The sequence below is a fragment of the Bidens hawaiensis genome, unplaced genomic scaffold (genome assembly GCF_021521415.1).
Source record: "Bidens hawaiensis isolate Kalapana, Puna unplaced genomic scaffold, B.hawaiensis_p1.1 tig00055061_1, whole genome shotgun sequence".
Classification (NCBI taxonomy): Eukaryota; Viridiplantae; Streptophyta; class Magnoliopsida; order Asterales; family Asteraceae; genus Bidens; species Bidens hawaiensis.
In genome coordinates, this window is record NW_027499941.1 from 1 (window position 1) to 11,365 (window position 11,365).

The 11,365-nt window shown below is 31.8% G+C and overlaps 1 pseudogene; it reads right to left on the reverse strand.

The window, feature by feature from the left end:
• Nucleotides 1–5,293: 5,293 nt before the first annotated feature.
• On the reverse strand, nucleotides 5,294–7,944 carry LOC143600913 (protein NRT1/ PTR FAMILY 2.8 pseudogene; annotated as a pseudogene).
• Nucleotides 7,945–11,365: the final 3,421 nt, after the last annotated feature.

Here is an 11,365-nt window from a genome sequence, read left to right on the forward strand (position 1 = left end):
GTTGCATGTCGAAAGTGTTTGTCATTTTTTACTTAAATTTTAATAGTAATGGAAAAAATACTCAATGTGCAAAATACGAAGCTTTTAACTATTTCCAAAAATGTCCTTAAAATATAATTTCAAAACCTAATCACATTTAAAATTTTAACTTCATTATTTGTTTTACATTTTCAAGTCAAAACTTTGAGCCCGTAACAAGAGTGACGATAAATCTATTTACATTCTCAAATTTTTAAAAATATTCAGATTACCTATTTTTTACCTATAACAAATTTAAGCAAAATGTAGTTAATTTGTACAAAATGATCTATTTACCAACTTTTAACCCTTAATAATCAAATTTAAGTTTCACAAAAAACCTGAAACAATCCTTGATAAAAAAATCCCTATAAACTAAATATGATAAATTTTATAATATTTGAAAGTGATTGGTATATAATATCCTTATAATTTAACACATATATGTATAGTTTAATAAATTAACCGAATAAATAAATAGATAGATATAAATCATATATTTATAATTTAAATTTATATGACAATGTACAAAAAAAATAGATAAATGGATTTATTTTTTAAAAAATGATCAACTTTTAAGCATATATTTATAATTTAATAATAAAAAGATTACTTCGTAAATTGAAAGCATATTAGAGATTTTATATTTTTTTATTTATAATTTTTAACAATATACATAGTATAATATGTTAATGATAATATATAAAATTATATTCTTTTCAATATCTTTTTTTGTTTTTTGGATTTCACCAAGTATATTGTGAAATATATTCTAACAATGTATAGTAGTATAGGATGAGTATTATTACAGAACTCTTAAATAAAAAAATAAAAATTCAAAAAATAAATAAATATTCGAACAAACAATATAAAACAACCCCCGTAATACGGGGGATAAAAACTAGTGTATATATATATATAAGAGGGTTCAAATAAAAAACAATTGTTTTGTGAGAAGTGTGAGAATGCTTTAAAATAAACCACACCACCTAAATAGGAAACTATATCATATAAATAGGAAACTATATGGATTTTAGAAACTACTAATCTCAACCACTAGATCCTAGATCTAAGGGTTTAGATCTATTCTATTCTTCTCACAAAACTATTGTTTTTTACATTAACCATACCCTATATATATATATATATTTACAATTAGAATTTTGAAAAATTAGTTTTTATGCATATCTATGTTTTTTACACATGTGTAAATTGTTAGTACATAAATTTTACACATATATAAACTTGTGATTAATATATGTAATACAATTTTTTATATAAATTTTTGATAAACTACTCTTAAATATTGTTAATATATAAAAAAATAAAAATTGGTTGTTAAGAGTTTCTAAGAGTTTTTAATTTTTTTTATAGTTCTTAAATGATACCAACCTAGTAGTATAATATGTAAATATTTATTTTTATAAAAGTGTATTGATATAATATAAATAAAGTTTAAAGAAAAGTAAATAATTTAATCATATTATAGATATAATATAAATGAAGTGTAAAATAAAAGAATAATTATTTATCAGTGCATGACATATATTAGTGTTGGATGGAAAAAAATTGTAAGGATTAACCACAAACTAACACGTGTTTATAATTATTTTACTTTATTAAAATAGACAGATTAGTATTTTACTATTTACTATCATTATTAGATAACAGTTTTGGAAATGTTACCACCTATTTAGTATTTATGTGTGGTAACTCACAACTTCTATTTAATTATATAAGCCACCATAACTTTCTGGTAACCTCTAAGGTCTATTAATTGCACAATTGACTCAACTTTTTAATATGGTAATCCTCAAGTTTCATAAAGTTAGATAAACAATTCTACAAGTTTTTAATACGATAACTCGAGTTTTTAATATGGTACCGAAACCAAACCGATTGAAGTCCCACCGCAGCGCACAAGTTTTCACCTTTTTCCTTGTAACTAGTAGCTTACTAATATTATACTTTTAGTACTTGTTTGTTATCTGATGCTTAGAACCCATTAGAAGCACTTCGTGTTATGTTACACTTTACAAGTTCTAATATAGTTTTGGAGTCGAGGATCTCACATGAAGCAACATTTATATTCCTAAAATAAAGATATGGTTTGCATAAATTTCATCCATCTCTATTAAATATATCTGCAATGGTTGAGATTTTTACTGAGTAATGTTGTTTGTTTACTTGATTTAATATAGGAATATTGGATTTTAATAATCCCTATTAAATGGTATTGGTCGATAATAATCCCTATTCGTTTTATCGCCACTGGCGGTCCCAAATTCAAAAAAGTTGGCCCCTAATGGTCCCCCGTTAAAAATGACTTAACGACGTTATAGTTTAATCTGAATTTCAAACCAATGTTTTAGGGCTTTTGATCGTTAGGAGGATACGAGTTGATTCGTGTAAAACTTAGCTCGAAACAATGATCAAAACGACACGATTTTGGTTAATTGTAAGTTCAAACACCCGAATTGAAGCATTGTTTAGTCATTTTGAAGCACTATTTCAAACTAAGTTTTACACCAATCGACTCGTATCCTCTTAACGATTAAAAGCCCTAAAACATTGGTTTGAAATTCAGAAAAACTATAACGCTGTTAAGTCATTTTTAACAGGGGACCATTGGGGGCCAACTTTTTTGAATTTGGGACCGCCAGTGGCGATAAAACAAATAAGGATTATTATCGGTCAATACTATTTAATAGGTATTATTAAAATCCAATTTTCCTTTAATATAAGGAATGGTATAACTCTTAATAACTTTTGTGACCTTTTCTTAATATTAGCTTTTCGTATCTTAATATCCATTACTTTAAAAAAGTTATGAATGGAAACGTATATTTGCTTTTATTGGATATTAGATGAGAAGAATAAAGACATAAATCTCACTATCAGGTCAACATTGAACAGATCATCAAATCAACTCGTGCCTATGTAAACCAATGATAAACAAACCGTCGTTGAATAATATAATTACGGCCCTATTCCGTCCCACTTTTCACTATCAACGTTCATTTCAACAAAACTTATTTAATATTTTCTATAAAACCTTTCGTTAGATAGGATATTTATAAATTTATTATTAGATGTTCAATCGTAAATTTATATATTGTGACACGTGAAAGTGAATATTTACTTATTTAGTAGTTTTTTTAGAACATCGACTTTCTGATGTTTTTTAAGTCACTGTACTCTTTAATTTAGAGAGTTTTAATGCCCTACTATGGCCAAACTATGTTATATTAATCGGGCTAACGCTGGCTACAAAGTTTGGCTTGAGTGTTCCCTTGGAAAACCATACCACCGATTGTTGCTTGACAGTACGTTGTGCCGCCACAAGAGCGGAACTCTCTGGCGTAACACATGGTTAAACGAAAACCTAGGTAGGATCGTGATTCGAACTGACAAAATCTCATGGCCTAGCTCAAAATTTTCATTGTCATGTCCACCAAAATAACACAAGTAAGGATTAAACTTGGATCTCCACTAAAAAACCCTTCCAACCCTAGGCCACAAGCGGTGGTTACTTATTTAATATGTACACATTTTTTTATTCAAATATTAGTTATAAGGAATTAAACATATTTTTATGGTGTTAATCATTTCTATTAAATTTTAAATAATAATGGTCGAATCAGAACATAATTGGGAAAGCCAAGTGGGCTACTAGGATTTTATAAGTGGGCTAAGAGAGACGAGCTCAACAAAAACCCAGTGTCTATTGTTGGGCCGAAAGCACTTCTTCAGTCTTCACACAGGCCGAATCTCAAGGACAAGGCTTTTAAAAATCAAACCGAAAACTACACTTGAGAATTGAGATATCTTCACATGATAATTGATAAATAGTTAAATACCAGAAGGGCACTCCCCAAAATCCAACAGTACAATAGTATATCTAGGGGTGCAAGAAACCAACAAAATTTATTTGTAACCGGAAAACCAAATCAAAACAAAAATTAACGGTTTAGTTTTATGTTTTTTGTAAACCGAATTTACGATTCGGTTTGGTTTTGCATGTAATAAAAACCGAAGTACCGAACCGAACCGAAATTTTTAACTTTTTCCCTTTTTACTTTAAATAATTTATAAAAATTAAATAAATATGCGCCTGAATTATTTTATGCTAAATGCATAATAATCAATTAGTTATTAATTAACAAAATTTCTATATACTTAAATTCATTATTTTCGGCTAATTTATTTAGGCCTAAACTTTTCATGATCAAATGGTAAAAACTAAAATAACCGAAATCAAAACGAAAAAAAAAAATACATAACAAAACCTATTGGTTTCATAATTCCAAAAACCAAAGTTTCAGTTTTTAATTTACTTGTAGCCCTAAAACCAATCGAACTGAATTCTGCACACTCCCAATGACAAAGTATACTTAGGGCCAGGGGTGGCCCTGACCCCCTGTTTTTTTGCGTGTTAGTGTAAATTTACCTGTTTTCGCTCGAAAATTTTTATACGTAATGTAAAATTAGCCGTTTTCGTTCTAAAATAGGAGCCGCCCCCCTGTTTTTTGTGCGGTAGTGTAAATTTACCCGTTTTCGCCAGAAATTTTTTATTCGTAGTGTAAATTTAGCCGTTATCGTTCTAAAATTTGAGGCTAACCCCTTTGTTTTTTTGCGCGGTGGTGTAAATTTACCCGTTTTCGCCCGAAATTTTTTATACGTAGTGTAAATTTAGCCGTTTCCGTTCTAAAATTTGAGCCCGACCCCCCTGTTTTTTTGCGCGGTAGTGTAAATTTACCTGTTTTCGCTCGAAAATTTTTATACGTAATGTAAAATTAGCCATTTTCATTCTAAAATATGAGCCGCCCCCCCCTGTTTTTTTGTGCGGTAGTGTAAATTTACCCGTTTTCGCCAGAAATTTTTTATACGTAGTGTAAATTTAGCCGTTTTCGTTCTAAAATTTGAGGCTGGCCCCTTTGATTTTTGCGCGGTGGTGTAAATTTACCCGTTTCGCCCGAAATTTTTTATACGTAGTGTAAATTTAGCCGCTTTCGTTCTAAAATTTGAGCCCGACCCCCTCGTTTTTGAATTTTTTTAATACATTTTTGAGTCCGGCCCCCATTATCTTAGTTTAAGCTTCGCCACTGCACACCCCTAATATCAGGTGGTGTAATAATTGCTCAAATCACGCAATTTAGAGTTAGTGAATTTAGTGTAAAATATTTGTTAAAAAACGGTATAATCCTTGATCATTGATGAACAACTGATTTTATAATGTACCATAAATAACAATATACACCACCCTCTTCCTTTCTCACAATTCATGATATCCTCTAGACAGATTTCTTCCATTGCCACCTTCTTCAACCTCCTTCAACTCCTCCTCCACTGCGATAACCTTTGCTGGAGCCAAAAACTTGGAACCAACAAACGTGAAATAAATCAAATTCAAAACCCCCAAACCCGCGATAATATAGTAGTAGTAATCCAGCCTGTTCATGTTAAGATCATGACCACCTAACCACGGGTTCATTCCTTTTGTTCCTGTTAGTTTATGAATTATATTAACAATAAGCGAGCTTAAGTAGCTTGAAACTGACAATGTGATGAAAAATGTGGCACTTGCAACCGTCCGCATGCTTTCGGGCATTTGTGTAGTGAAAAACTCCATCATTGCTACACTATCAAACGCTTCGGTTAAACCCGAGAGCATGAACTGAGGAATCAACCAAAATACGTGTAAAGGCGCAACGTATGCATGGTTGTTGTTTAATGCGGATTCACGACGTTTACTTTCGATAATCCCAGCAGTAACCATGCATAAAATCGACGTAATTATGCCGATTCTAACTCGCATGACCATTGTTAATCCAGTCTCTTTTTAAAAGTTTCGTAAGTTTAGGGACGTAAATCCCTTCGTAAATAAATATCCATACCGACAATGTGACCATTGTAGTCTCTATCATCCACCCGGGGGGTATCACGAATTTCCCCCCAATTGTTCTAGTCATTTGTATCGCTTGAAGGACACCGAACGTGCTTTGTTGATCGATGACAAGCATGCATCCCACACCCGACACCCAAATTGGCAATATCCCAATGACACACTTCAAGTTTTCGACTTGTTGGACGCTACATAACCTCCACTTGTTTTCGGGTACGCCCTTAGAGTTTAGCTCACTCGGGTCGATAATTAAAGCTGCTTTATCTAAGCATTTAAATCTTTGTGTTCTAACAATGTTGGATTCTTGTTGTGGGTGATAAAATGAGTGTTTTGACACATGGTCATATGTTATGTCACGTTTATTATATGAAGCAACAATAACTTTAACAATATCTGAAAAAACACTTCCTTCTGGTTTCTTCATAACATAAGTGTCTCTTCCAATCAAGAACACAATGAGGGAAAACAACAGGCAGGTTGTCGGGATTGCGAACCCGATAACCCAACTGATGTTGGTTTGGATGTAGACAACTCCAGTGAGTGCTATAATTAGAGATAGAGTGAATGATAAGTACCATAAGTTGAAGAAACTTGTGAGTTGTTTACGTCCTTTGGCGGTTGTTGTGTCAAACTGATCGGCCCCAAAAGCGATGCCGCAGGGTCTTAACCCGCCCGCTCCAAAGGCTAGGAGGCCGAGTCCGGTGAATAGAAGGCCTAGTTGCCAGTTTTCTGGCATGATGCAGTTAGGAAATTGTGTGCATTTGGGTGGTCTGAGAGTTGGTACACCAGCTGTTAATGTCATCATACCCATGCCCTGTTTAAATAACAGGATTAAATTCATGTGAATGTTTACATTTAAAGTTCTTGTTGCATTTAGTCGTAATAATAATAATAATAACATAACAATCAATAAAAGACTTATCATATCTAATTTTCTAATTTTAAAGTGTCCCATGTGATGAATTTTGGAGTAAAACTAAAAAAAGTTATTTTGTTAACTTTTATATTTGGTCCATATAATATGCTATAAGTTTTTATTTGTAAAAATGTTAAATGTTACTTCACAAAGTTTTGAATGTTGCTTTACAAAGTTTTCGACTGGATTTTTTGGCATTTCCTAGTTGGATTTAAATCCAGTCGGGTGATAATTAAAATATAGGATGATAAACTGTTTTTTGATAGACATTCTCGAGAGTTAACTAGTCAAATAGACAAAATGTGAAAAACCGACATTTTGAGATTTTTCCCTAATATGTTAAGGGGTACATTTTAATGCCGCTATAACACTAATTCAATTCTTATCATCTATTTGCATGTGATTATTTTCTTAGTTATAGAACTTTATGAATAAACTATAGTCATGTATTCAAATACAATACACATACGTTCCATAAGTGACGCTATGGAGGCGTAAAGCAGAGTGCGATATTTGCCGATATACGCGTCCGAGATGAAAGCACCTGCTAACGACCAAATGTTGGAGGTTCCAATCCAAACGGTAACCACATTCACAAGAAAAATCCCACTCATGTTGTAATTCGAACGTAAATAAACCGTCATGTTCATAACCAAACTCATGGACGCCAATTTCTCAAATGATTCATTTCCTGTTAGAAGCGATACATTATTTTTTTTGAACGGCCAACCAAACTTGAATTATGAAACAAACTATCTTTACAAGCAAGACACTAATAAAGAAAACAATAAAACATCATCATATGTCATGACTAAGGTTAAACAATAGTTACCTATGATGTATCTGATGGATCTCCAGCCACCTTTATGTTTTGGCGGCGCTGCCATTTCTTTCTCCATTTTCATTCTAGTTGTATGAAAAACTTTTTATGCGTTTAAATGGTAATAATTAAGGAGTGGTGATTTCGTGCACGTGTGCTTTGATGAATATTACTGTGTGGTTAAGAATGTATAGGTTGTTGTTAAGGTTTGTTTTGGATCCTAAATTTTGGGGTACATTTCGGCTTAAGGAGAGTCCAACGTCTATGACTTTCTGTTGTACATATAATATATTGTTTCGTTTTATTTAGTTAGAGATTTTTACGTTGAAATTTAAGAACATGTAAGGAAAATTTTTAATGGTATTGTAGGCATTTGACATATTCTGATCTTTTTTAGTATTCAATTTATATTTTATTTATGATTATAGGGATGTGTTTAGGGTTGTTTTAATATTATCCAAATTTTATTAGAGATAAAGCCAACGAGACAATAAATAAAACTACAACTACAATTGATGTTGTGATGTTTAGGAGCTTTTAAAAGTTTCAAGCTTCAAGCTTTTAGGAAAACGCTCTTACTCAATTAAAAGTCTTGTTTAATTCAAGGAGCTTGAAACTTTCGTATTAGGAGACAAAGCTTAAAGTTTAAAGCTTCCACTAGTAGCGTTTAGAAAAAAGTTTAAAGCTTTCACTAGTAGCGTTTAGAACGAGCTACAACATTTTAGTATTTTAATTACTTAATTAACCTTTCAAAATAAATACATTTACTATTATTGTTTTTAGTTGTGCTCTTTTATTAATTTTATATATTTTATTAAAATCTCCAGCTACTCAACCAAACATCTAAATATATTTAAAAAACTACAACTAACATCAAGATCTGTGATATGTATCCATGTTGTCATGTCAAACATTAACATTACAACCCCTCATTTTCTTTTCCCCTCTCATATAATGCTCAATCAACCTTAATATAACCAAGCTTCCACATAAACATCAAGATCGCGTCTCCCTCCACGTCTGCGTCCTCTATCTTTCACATCTGTGATCTGCGGAGCTTGAAAACCTCAATTGGAGAAGGTTTAAGAATACTATCAACTATCAATGGTTGTTCTTAATTTTCAAAGTGCTTAGGTTTCATCGTATCAAATGAGCATCAAGATGTCAACATGCAAAACGATATAAAAAAAATAATGTATGATATAAGCCTTAGCATGAGAAACACTTAACATGAATCTAACTAAAATAGTTTCATGTCTAGAAGTGAAGCCTTTGACAGAGAGAAAACATTGATGCTTAAATATGTTATTAATGCAAATATTTAAATTGAAAGATATTCTGTGAGTTTTGTTTGGCAAAGCATCGATCACTGGTATCGTATTCCTCCTATACATGGTGTCTACGTTCGTGACCTCTTTGAATGTGACAATCATATCCATGCAAATAATATAACAATGAACTCTGTTGTGAATGATTATTTCACAACTCAACAAGTAACAGGAATAGGTATAAAATCTTATAGGTTTCTACCGATATTCTGAATTACATAAATGAGAACCGAATGTAAACGGGACAGACTTAACGAATGTGGATGTCTAAATCAAAACAAGATTTTGTGTCATTTTCATGACAATTATTAAGAAAAAAACTTTGTTTATTACAAGTTTTGAACTAATAACCTATATTTTAGTAACAACCAAGCCTACCACCACGCCAATACATTACTTTGATTTTACTTTACCCCTTATAATATATCGATCTATATATAATGTTTTTTTTTTACTTGGAGGCTTTAACTATGTGTGAGTTTAAAGCCCTAACTTGTTTTCGCTGTCTCATGAGCAATCCCTAAATGTAAAACAAGATAATTGATAGAGAAGGGGATGAGAAACTTAGAATTCACAGAGTATGAGATGGGAAGAAGAAGCTAACACATTCCAATCAATTTTTATTATATCCATCGTCTCGATCTTTATTCGCTTTATAATTTGTGACCGATAATGCAACAACTTGATTGGTCTCTTTAGTGGGCTATTAGGTTGGGCCATGTTGGGCAAATATTCTTACTTCATGTTGGTCATTTCGAGAGCTCTAATTACGGATATGATTAAGAATTAATAGATTAAAAGTTTAAAACTACACAATGTAAAATAATCTTTTTCGTACAATTTTAGTTTTGATAACATCATAATATCCCCAGCAAATAATGAATTTTTTTGCATTGTGTTTTAGCTCTATAGATGTTTGTTAATGAGTTGTTAGTGAAGTAGTAAGAGAGAGACTTGTTGTTTCACGTGACTCAGGTTTGATTCATGCTCCTATAATTTAGTTTCGGCGGCACAGAGTGATAATGACAAAATAAACGAGTAGGTGACGTTCACCAGCTGAATCCTTAACTGAACATGTTTTATCTCATCGCATTATTGTACATTCAGACGAGTGTTCCCGTATTAAAAGATAAATGTATCTCGATATAATAAATTAAACCGTTAGCATTTAAAGAATTCGTGAGGCATTAAAATAAGGGAAAATTCCCAAAATGATCCAAAATAAGAGAGAGAAAAAAAAGATCTTAAATATGTCTAAATTCTCAAAACAACCCACTAAATATGTACTTGAGGAGACGCATTAAGAAAATAAATGACGAAATTTTTAAACCAATCAAAACTTGTCACTTGGCAAGTTTCTGACTTACCCGACGAGATTTTTAAAAATCTCGAGGTTTCTGTCCAAATTTTATAATTAAGTCATTTTTAAAAAACCATCTCTCCAGACGGTTTTTTTATGTTTCTCGTCTGTTCCGTTCAAATTATTATTATCCTTACTTCATCTTCTTCGTCTTTATCTATATCTTCATCTATATCTTCATCTTCATCCATAAAATTAACCCTCCATATCTTCAGCTTATACGAATATGTTTTTGAGAATCTTGATTTAATTTCTGAAATTACAGCTTCTAATTTGCTAGGGTTTCGACCCACCAAGATTAAATTAAGACCCTGTTTGGCTAATTCGAATGTGAAAGCTTTACCGATGCCGTTTGTGGATCCGGTTACGAGTGGCCAGGATCCGTATTTCTTCGGGTCTTTTGCGGGTCGGAGGAAATTGAGGTAGACCCATTTGAGGATTGAGGTTATAGACTTGAGAAATGATATTATTCCTAAGAGGAATAGAGTGGTAAGCCATAAAGGTTAGGTTTTTATGGTTAATTTTTATGGATGAAGATGAAGATGAAGAAGATGAAGATGAAGATAAAGAAGATAAAGTTGGGAATAATAATAATATGAACGGACCATATGAGAAACATAAAAAAACCGTCTGCAGAGACGGTTTTTTAAAAAGTGAATTAAGTTAAATATATGGTCGGAATAGACGAGATTTTTAAAAATCTCGTATGGTGTGTCAGATCCTTAACACATGTCACCTTTTGATTGGTTTAAAAATCTCGTCATTTATTTTTCCAAAGCGTCGCCTCAGTACATATTTATTAGGTTGTTTTAGGAATCTTGACAGACATAATTATGATCATTTTTTTTCTATCTCTTGTTTTGGATTATTACGGGAAATTTCCCTCAAAATAAATAAATATGATCGGTGGATGTTAATATATTAACTTTCGTTGGACGTACGGGAAGAATCAGCATTGGTCAGTGTCCCATTAAGACTTTTTTGAATAATGTTCTGTAATCTAATCTCCTTCACACTT